The following is an 8,839-nucleotide window of genomic DNA, read 5'->3' on the forward strand; positions in this document are numbered from 1 at the left end:
ACGGCGGAAGAGTGCGACGATGGCTCGCGACACGAGGTTCGGGGGGAAGAATGATGACAACGGACCAACTCCGACGTTTCATTTGGCTTTCGGTTAGTATTGTTCTGGATTAAAGAGACTTTCGGTTCCTTTAGCGCTTCAGGGAGGTCGCAAAGTCACTGAAGGGAAAACGAGGAACTACGCTAGCTGCGTCATTCTCCCAGCATACACCACTGCTAGCGGAATAAAGGAAGAACTGTCCAAGAAGTCATCGAAGCGGGCAAATCTCGCCGCCACAAGGGCTATTAATTAACGATAGCGCAGGAGACGCCACACAAGAGTTTAGACGTGAGACGAAGCTGTAAAGTGAGGAAATGTAAAAATATATATATATATTTCTTATATTAAATACTATTCACGGTACAGTACCCTCCATTCGCACAAAGCAATCAATGGGGTGCACTGCATATTCACGGTACAATATCCAACGACGCAACGTTTGCAATTAGGGTTTCATTTAACTATAACAAATATGCATATTAAACTTTCGATGAAACTTGCCTGGTATTCGTCTGAATGTCACGCTATTCTCACACCTACTGCCCCAAACGCTACGGCGTATTTAACCTCGTTATTTCACCGTGGCGTTTGTATCCAAGAATTTCGGCATAGCGTTACCGTCACTCTGTGGACGTTACCTCCAGCAAACGACTTGACCAAGAATGTACAGCGAAACGACAAAAGTGTTAACTAAAAAATCCGCGATTTTATACCGCGCGGCTGGAAAGAAGTTATAGTGCATTTACGGTGGCGTGACGCGTGTCCAAGTGACAGCTAGCGCGCAGTAACTGCAGGTCGTGTGCTTCGGTCCCGCTGCGGGCTTCCCAAGGTCTATCCATACAGCGTGAAAGTTCGTCTGTCTTCCGCGCACCTTGTGCACTCGTTTACGCACCGAATCATCCATGTGTTTTTGTAGCCCGTCCCCCACCCCCTTCACACACACAGACACACACACACACACACACACGCACAGTTCTGAGACGGTGTGCCTGTGCATGCCCATTACTTTACCTTTCCCCAGCCTCGGGGTATTTTTCATTGAGGAGAGGAGTTGCCGGTCCCGAATGGCTGAGCGCACGCACCGGAATAACGGGGTGAAGAATACAGCGGCGGCGGCAGCAAGCGCATTAATTAATTGATAACGTAACTGATGACGTCAGCGGGAGTTTTCGCGGAGGACGATCACAAAATTTGCCCTGAGAGATTTTCAATAACACTGTCGCTGTCAAAATGTAGAGGTATGAATTGACGAATGACTAAAACGTTTTCCTCGCGGAACGTCGCATGGCCATGGTTCTACCATGAAAGTAGATGTGACGACAGTGTGAATTTGTGGACCGCTTCGACCGTCCAGCAAGACTCTCTGCAAACAGCTACAAGATCCGTATCTCGGCAGACAAGGCTAACGACGCGCGAGCGCGTTGCGTCGCGTCTTCGTAGGAAAAGTGGTCTATGAAAACTCTCAGATAATGATAACGGTGTGTCTGGAAGAATATACGTCACGACTTTATAATGTCCGTGACAGCGTCATTTTACCTAATAAAAACTCTACGCTCGTGCAGTATCCAGAAAATTACGGTTTCACGCAGATGCTATTGACTTCATTTATAATATTAAAAGACCTCATATTATACTCACTGACGGCTTAAGAAACACTTGGATCATTATGATCACTCTTGCATCGCGATTCGATCTTGGGCGTCATTTGCAACTTTCACGACCTATAGCGTGCGCACTTGTGCCTATCCAAATGGTTGCCATTTGGATGATTGTCCTAGATAGAGTAAACTAGAAACGACTGAGTGGGACAAGCTACAGGCCCCGCTCTTGTTTCCGGATGCACCTCAAAAATAAGGAAAGCGATCAGGTGGAACCAAGCCACTTTGATCGCAGTGCCACTCTCGCTACGAACGAGGCGAGCGGCGACACAGGTCAAGGTCATGTGGGCATTATAGCTCCTTAGAGGCTATATTGTATTTTTTACGATTTTGACCTAAGAGGTAACATCAAAGCACCACGTCACGACAATAGACGTTACGGCGACGCCACAAGGTCATCGTCGAGTACGACGTTACGCGAAGCCAAAATGCTGACGTAAGGCCTTCGTGACATCGCGTCGAGTCAAGGATCATGCCGTTTCGCGGCATTGTTGTAACGCAGTCGTGACATCGCGTAGCGTTGAGGACGACGCCGTTACGCAACGTCAAGTCGCCGTTGACGGTGATTACGTCGCGCCGCGTCGAGGACGACGTGGACAAAATCGTCCACGCCAACGTTGATCTCGACGCCCAACACAACGTGAAGCGTCGCTATGACGTCACGTTAACGTCGTCCTGACGTCGTCGTCAATGACACCGTCACAATAACGTCACGACGAAGTTTGATGCGTGTAACGTCGCCATCGCCAACATCAACGTCGACGCGACGTTACGACGAAGTCTTGACGTCATGTAACGTCGTCGACAATGATGTCGACGTCGTGAAGCTGTCGGGACGTCGTGATGACGTCGAGTTGCGTAATGTTAACAACGACGTTGGTGACCTGACGCCAAGCGCCTTTATGACGTTGCATTGAGAAGGACGCCGTCATCTTGACGTCGTCGCCGTCAACGTTACGTCACAATGACGCAACGACGAAGTCTTGACGCGTGTAAGGCCGTCGCCATCGCCAACGTCAGCGTCGACGGGACATTACGACGAAGTCTTGACGTCGTGTGACGTCGTGAGCTTGTCGGGACGTCGTCATGACGTCGAGTTGCCTAATGTCGACAATGACGTTGATGACCTGACACCAAGCGTCTTTATAACGTTGCATTGACAAGGACGCCGTCATCTTGATGTCGTCGCCGTCAACGTCAACGTTGACATCGACGTTGTTGACAACGCAATATGACATCAGGGCCCATTTGCTTGAAGCTGGTTAACTAACCGCGGTTAACCGGATTTCCCTACAAGGGGGAATTTTGGGTCACGTGACCGGCAGAGTAAGGACGGTGGGGAAACATGGCGGTGCCCCGCTGAGTGAGCGCCGCTCGCTTTGGAACTAATACGTCGTAGTAGCATGCAGTAGCAGCAATGAATGGTGCAGGAGGTTTTCGCGTTGCCTTACCTCACTTAAAACGCCAAACATGAGCAATGACTTCGCCGCATTTTTTAGATAGACTTTCGACTCTGGCCATTCCTAAGCCTAAATGAACGCGATAGTTGTCGGCATGGCAACGTCTTTGGAAAGTGGATTGCCCTGACTCAATCGGCCGGGTATTGATAGCACACAAAAGCAGAGAGCGTTACCATAGACCTTTTGCTAAATTTCAAAAGCACCGAGGTGCATGCTACGAGCGTAGTTACACGCGCTGCACCTGCTGGCGTCTGCAGTAATAACTCTTCTGAAGCAAAAAGCCTCAAACAAATTTTGCCGTGCACGCGCGTTCGTCAAAGATTTATGATGATTATTTATTTCAAATCTTTTATAAGTGGAAGACCAGCGCGCGCGGATCGTAGAATTACATTTCCAGCGTTCTTCTCGATGTTCGGGTAATTTACTAATAGGTCTATTTTCACTGGAGCCGAGTTACAGGTTTTTCAATTTATGACGGTGTTATATACAGTTCTTACATGTTGGCCAACCATGCTGCCGGTGTACCGCCCGCCTTTCACTGCTCAATTTTTTCTCAAAGTTTCTAGGACTCAACTTCGTCGTCCTCTATTGAACTTGGAAGGAAATTTCAACGAGGCTTTTCTTCACTTCATACAGCCAAATATTTAAAAAATTTCCAAACAAGGGTTAATTTAGTTTTACCTTGCCGATTATTTGTGCCACGACCAATAAAAATTGTTTCTTAAGCTCAAATGTATGCCGCGCTGCGTCGCGAAAACCAGGTAGCGCGCATATTTTGGGTCCCCCCATTTCGGGAACCTTCCCACGGAAGCCACGTATATTCGCTACAGCCAAGAGGTGACACCAGCTACCACCCCATAATAACACACGGAGCTATCGCTCATCCAGCCCTCGTCAACTTGACTAGGTACTTGTAGGTACCTTGTAGGGAAGGGCGGTTAACTTTTAACCGCGGTTAAAGTTAACCGGCTTCGATCAAACGGGCCCAGAACGCAGTCGTGTATCGCGCGTTATCAATGTCGATGACGACGTTGACGCTAACGCGTCGTCGTGATGTCGCATGGCGTTGTAACGACAAGTCAGGTCGCGGTGACGTTATGTATTGACGTGACGCCTTACGTCTATAGGTTGCATAGAAATATAGCACGGTGTTCTGATGTTTTTATGACCTTGACCAGTGTGGCGGTCGAGCTTGGCGTTGGAACGCCACGCGTTTTTCATACAAAACGACTAATCCAAACCACTTCGCTCGTAGCGCCCGAGAGGGCGCTACGAGCGAGGTGACTTAAATTAAGCATTTTTTTTTCCATGCCGAGGTGCAGAAACAGTGTGACGGAATGTATTCCCGACGCATTCGGTGCTGTGTCTGTGTGTGCGTGCGTGTGTGTGTGTGCGCGTGTGTGCGTGTGTGCGTGTGCGTGCATGTGCGTGCGTGCGTGCGTGTTTGTTTGCGCGTGTGTGTGTGTGTGTGTGTGTGTCGGTGTGTGTGTGTGTGTGTGTGTGTCCCACCGTGGCGTTCGCGCCAGATTACGAAGAATCCTCGCCTCGCGGCCAGGGGAGAAAGAAAAAAAAAAAGAAGAGGGGCAGAAAAAAGGGTGGTGAGCCATCGCAAGCCTTCGAACGAGGAAAGTATTTTGTAGCTGTCTGTGTCGCGCACTCAAGCCGAGTTTAGATAAAACCACATGTGCCGGAACTAGTGCTGGGTATGGTCTCTCCTCGACGTCGGACCCCAACGACGGTGTGTGTGCGACTCCTAACCAGAGTCTTCACAATAGCACTCCGGTGGCCCCACTCGTCCTTCCTAGTACATTCTATCCTAGAACAGTGAGACGAAAGTTAGGGTCTGCGACGCGTAAGTAATTCCAGTTTTCTGATCTCCGAGTGACATAAGGGACTTCCTTGGTACTTCCACGTCAGAAAGGTGTGCTGTGAAATTCGTCAACCCAGAGTTACGGAGCGCGATTTTTGCTCCGCGGTATCACCATCGCTGAAAGTTTCGAAATTCCGGTCAATGGCGCAGTGTCGTTGCTTGCGTGGTCGTGCCCCTTACCCTGCGTATCTGGTCGGTCATCATGGTAGCTAGATTACCAATGGCTAAACATCAGCCGTCATACGGGCATCCGCAATTTTGCCTGCTGAAAAGGGCGGACGGCTGCGTCAACGTCTCTGCGAGATCCAAACTCGTGTCTCCGCCGCTCTCAACGTCCAAGATGCTGTCTTCGTCCGAGTCGTCCGCAACCTGACGCCCGCTGTAGCCCAGCGTTGCTCCCAGTTCTTCACGATCCACTTCCGGGTCCAAGGAACCACAAGGTTGCCCACCTCGTCTCGGGTGACCGCCAAAAAAGCTGCTACTCTCTTTTGTCAAAGGAAGAGCGAACGCGAATTCCTGTTGACGAGCGGCGTTGGGTGCTCGCGAGGACGATACTGCCGATGCTGGAGCTGTCTTGTTTGTGGATGACTGAGACGTCGTTGGCGACGCCGGTTCAAGGACGGACCTCGGGGAAGAGCGGTAGACCGGGTCTTGGGCTGCTAGGGACTGCACCGCCAGTCGAGCTGCATCGGAAATCGTTGGTGTATGTTATTTATAATCTTGACTCTCCCTGTATACTTTTGCGCCTAGGTTGTAACTTTTTTATTCAGTGATGGAAAAGACACTGCTACTTTCAAATGAAAGTTTGGAATTTCAACTTTCCCAGGAGCTCATAACTTTTCAATATAGTCACCACCAACAGCGATGCACTTCTGCTACTTGTGCAGTGATCGCTCCATGCCGTCGTACAAGATTGAAGGCAGCTGTTGACGAACGGCGCACAGCATCGGTAACCTCGACATCGAACAAAAAGAGTGTATCTTCAGATGTTTCTACTTCTGAAAGGTACACGCTATCCTCAGATGAATTCATGAAAAAGATGATTGAAACTGAGGAATTTTATCACCGTCCGTGAAAATTCAATCATTTCAAAATTGAAATCGAAACATTCGACTTTTTCTAACTTAAAAACCTGATAAAAATTGAAATATTCAAATTTTTCGAACTTGAATCTTAAAGAAATTTGAAATGTTTTAATTTTTCGAACGATGTGTCGAAAAATTTCAACCTTCAAAGTCAAACTTTCAGAAACCTTGACGTTTTTGAATTATTCGATTTTTAACCTCAGCGGGGCTCTAACATGGGAACTTTTTGAATTCAAACATTACTGAGGTTCGAAATTTTCGAACCCTTCGAACTCGAACTTCGGGAGTTTCGCGGCATTCCTAGTTACGAACAACATGGAGGCACCCTAACTGCAGCTGTTCGAAATTGACGATCACAAAACTCTCAAAGATAACTTCAAAACCTAGCGACAAAAAAAAAATATATTTTCTCGATTTGAATGCTCAGATGCAGTGGTAGGGAATAAAAAAGTATTTATGATTTTTCTTACTGTTTTTCGTATCAAGTTAGTAATAGATATGTAAGCAACATATAATGTTAAGGGCCTAATAGTCGGTCAACAAATGCAATAATGCACCATAATTACTACACATCAATCTGCTTTTGAAGTCTCAACGAGAACACAAGGAGATCGTTAAACATATCTTTCGAGCTCGTTCTTTTCTTAATTGCTGTTAGCTCGATTATGTCTTTGCTTACGACAGTCATCGTAGCGACACAGCGTTGAAGCACTGAGTGAGTCGTCAAAGCGACACCGTAGTCTGAATTATTGATAAGACAAGTAACGTATCAGGACCCCCGAGGGATTTGCTTTTTTGCCTCCTCTATAACGATGTGAGCGAAACAACATCGCGATAACCGTTTGGAGTCGTTACTTGGTACCAGCATAGGCGGCCGTCGAGAAAAACAATTTTTGGCGCTATCGACACTCGGGGGTTTACGTCCAAATCCCTGAAGAAATCTGAAAGACGTCATTTGTATGCCATCGTTGTCCTACTACTTTACTGCCCCATTCAGTTTGCAATCTTTTTTTTTTCTTTTTCTTAGAGAATGTTTTACGTCAATGTTCGTCCATTTTTAGCAAGAAAAACAGAATCATCTTATCTTCGTCGTGCGGTGCTCATCGCAAATGAACACGAAAACGCACAAAAAGAAATTGCAAACGTACAATTGTTTTTTTTTTCTTCTTATTCATGATGTTTTCGTTCTGAATGCTCCGTTATCATACTGGTCACAGTGCGCTGTATTCGTCGCGTGATCAGAACAGCGGTAGACAAATGAGTCTCCCTCGAGATGTGGCGCTGGAGAGAGATCTAAGCTACGACAAACTGAGGCAGAGGAGGGGCGAGCGGGTGCGGGGTCGTCAGAACGCGTAGCTCTGAGTGGAACGATTAGTGGGTGGACGTAAAGCTAGCTGCCTTTCTCTCTACTCGCTCTTCGAACGCGGAACGCTGGTCTCCGGCGTTCGGCAATCAAACACATTCAAAGTCTGAGTAGAGACAAAGACAGCCAGCTTTAGTTCAATCCACTAATCATAGCAATCAGAGCTCGGCGTTCTGACGTGCCCACATGCTCTCGTCCTCCTCATCTTGCTCAGTTTCTCATCGCGTAGCTTGGCCGGAGCAGCTCGCTCGCGGCTTACTGACCTGAGGTGTTTAACGTTATCGCATGATCAGTGACGCTGACGCATAGGCACACTAATAGAGCGTTCGATAAAGCGCGGTCAAAGAAATCATGGTGATGGGGACTGGCTTTCTTTCGTCTCCGCCCTCCCCCCCCTTTTTTTTTTTTAGCAAACAAAATGTGAATGCCGTTGTCACACCGCTCACACATCGAACAAGGTACACGGGGTTCGCTGCTGACACGATGGCAAAATTTTCTGCCGACGAACCTGAAACCTGCTCGAAGCTCTCATACATATTTCTGCTTGGAACATATCTACAGACAGTTTTCTTAAGACCAATGTGATGAATCCGTCATATAAAAAAAAAAAGGAAAAACTTTTAGTCGTTTTATTTGGTTGAGTGGAACGGCATTAAGTCGGCAAGCCAGACTGGAAAGGCTGAAAAGGTTCCCGCCATCTATGAGTGACGGCGGCAGCCAGACAACCGGAAAGCCGGTTGTCTGGTTGCCGCCGTCGTTCATTGATGGCGGTAGCTGTCCGGAGTCTTGTGTCGACATTTATTTCCTAGCGGACACGGTCCTGGGGAAACTAGCCCTTAACAGCTCCGCTATAAAAACACGACTTAAATAGTCTTCGCTTCACGGTGACTCATTGTTCTCATCGAGTGATATGCTGACATATTATATGCCGATAAGTGATAGTGTAAGTACCGGGCAAGTGAGTGGTTCGATAAGCTTGAGCGCTGCGACGAAGACACGGAAGATTGACCTCGGAATCTCCAACGCAATAAGCGTCGTTTACCTTCGAGTAGCTTGGCGAAGGCCAAATCCACGTCGAAGTCGGCTTCCCGCAGGACAGCGTAGAGACAGACTAGAGGAAAGGCGTCGCTGCCGGACATCTGGACGGCTCGGAGCAGGGACACGAGCGACTCCTGCACGTGCTGCCGCTTGAGCGCCTCTTGCAGGGAGCCTGGACGAAGATACGCACGCATTGCGCCGGTAATTCCCCACGCACCGCTAAATACACCGTGCAAAAGACAGTCTGCGAACACTGCCTGTGGCGTGTTCCTTTCCTGTATGACGGTTCTCTAACGTTGGTTGTGCGAAAACCGCCTGTAGACATG

The sequence above is a fragment of the Ixodes scapularis genome, unplaced genomic scaffold (assembly GCF_016920785.2).
Source record: "Ixodes scapularis isolate PalLabHiFi unplaced genomic scaffold, ASM1692078v2 PGA_scaffold3__209_contigs__length_174095766, whole genome shotgun sequence".
Lineage (NCBI taxonomy): Eukaryota > Metazoa > Arthropoda > Arachnida > Ixodida > Ixodidae > Ixodes > Ixodes scapularis.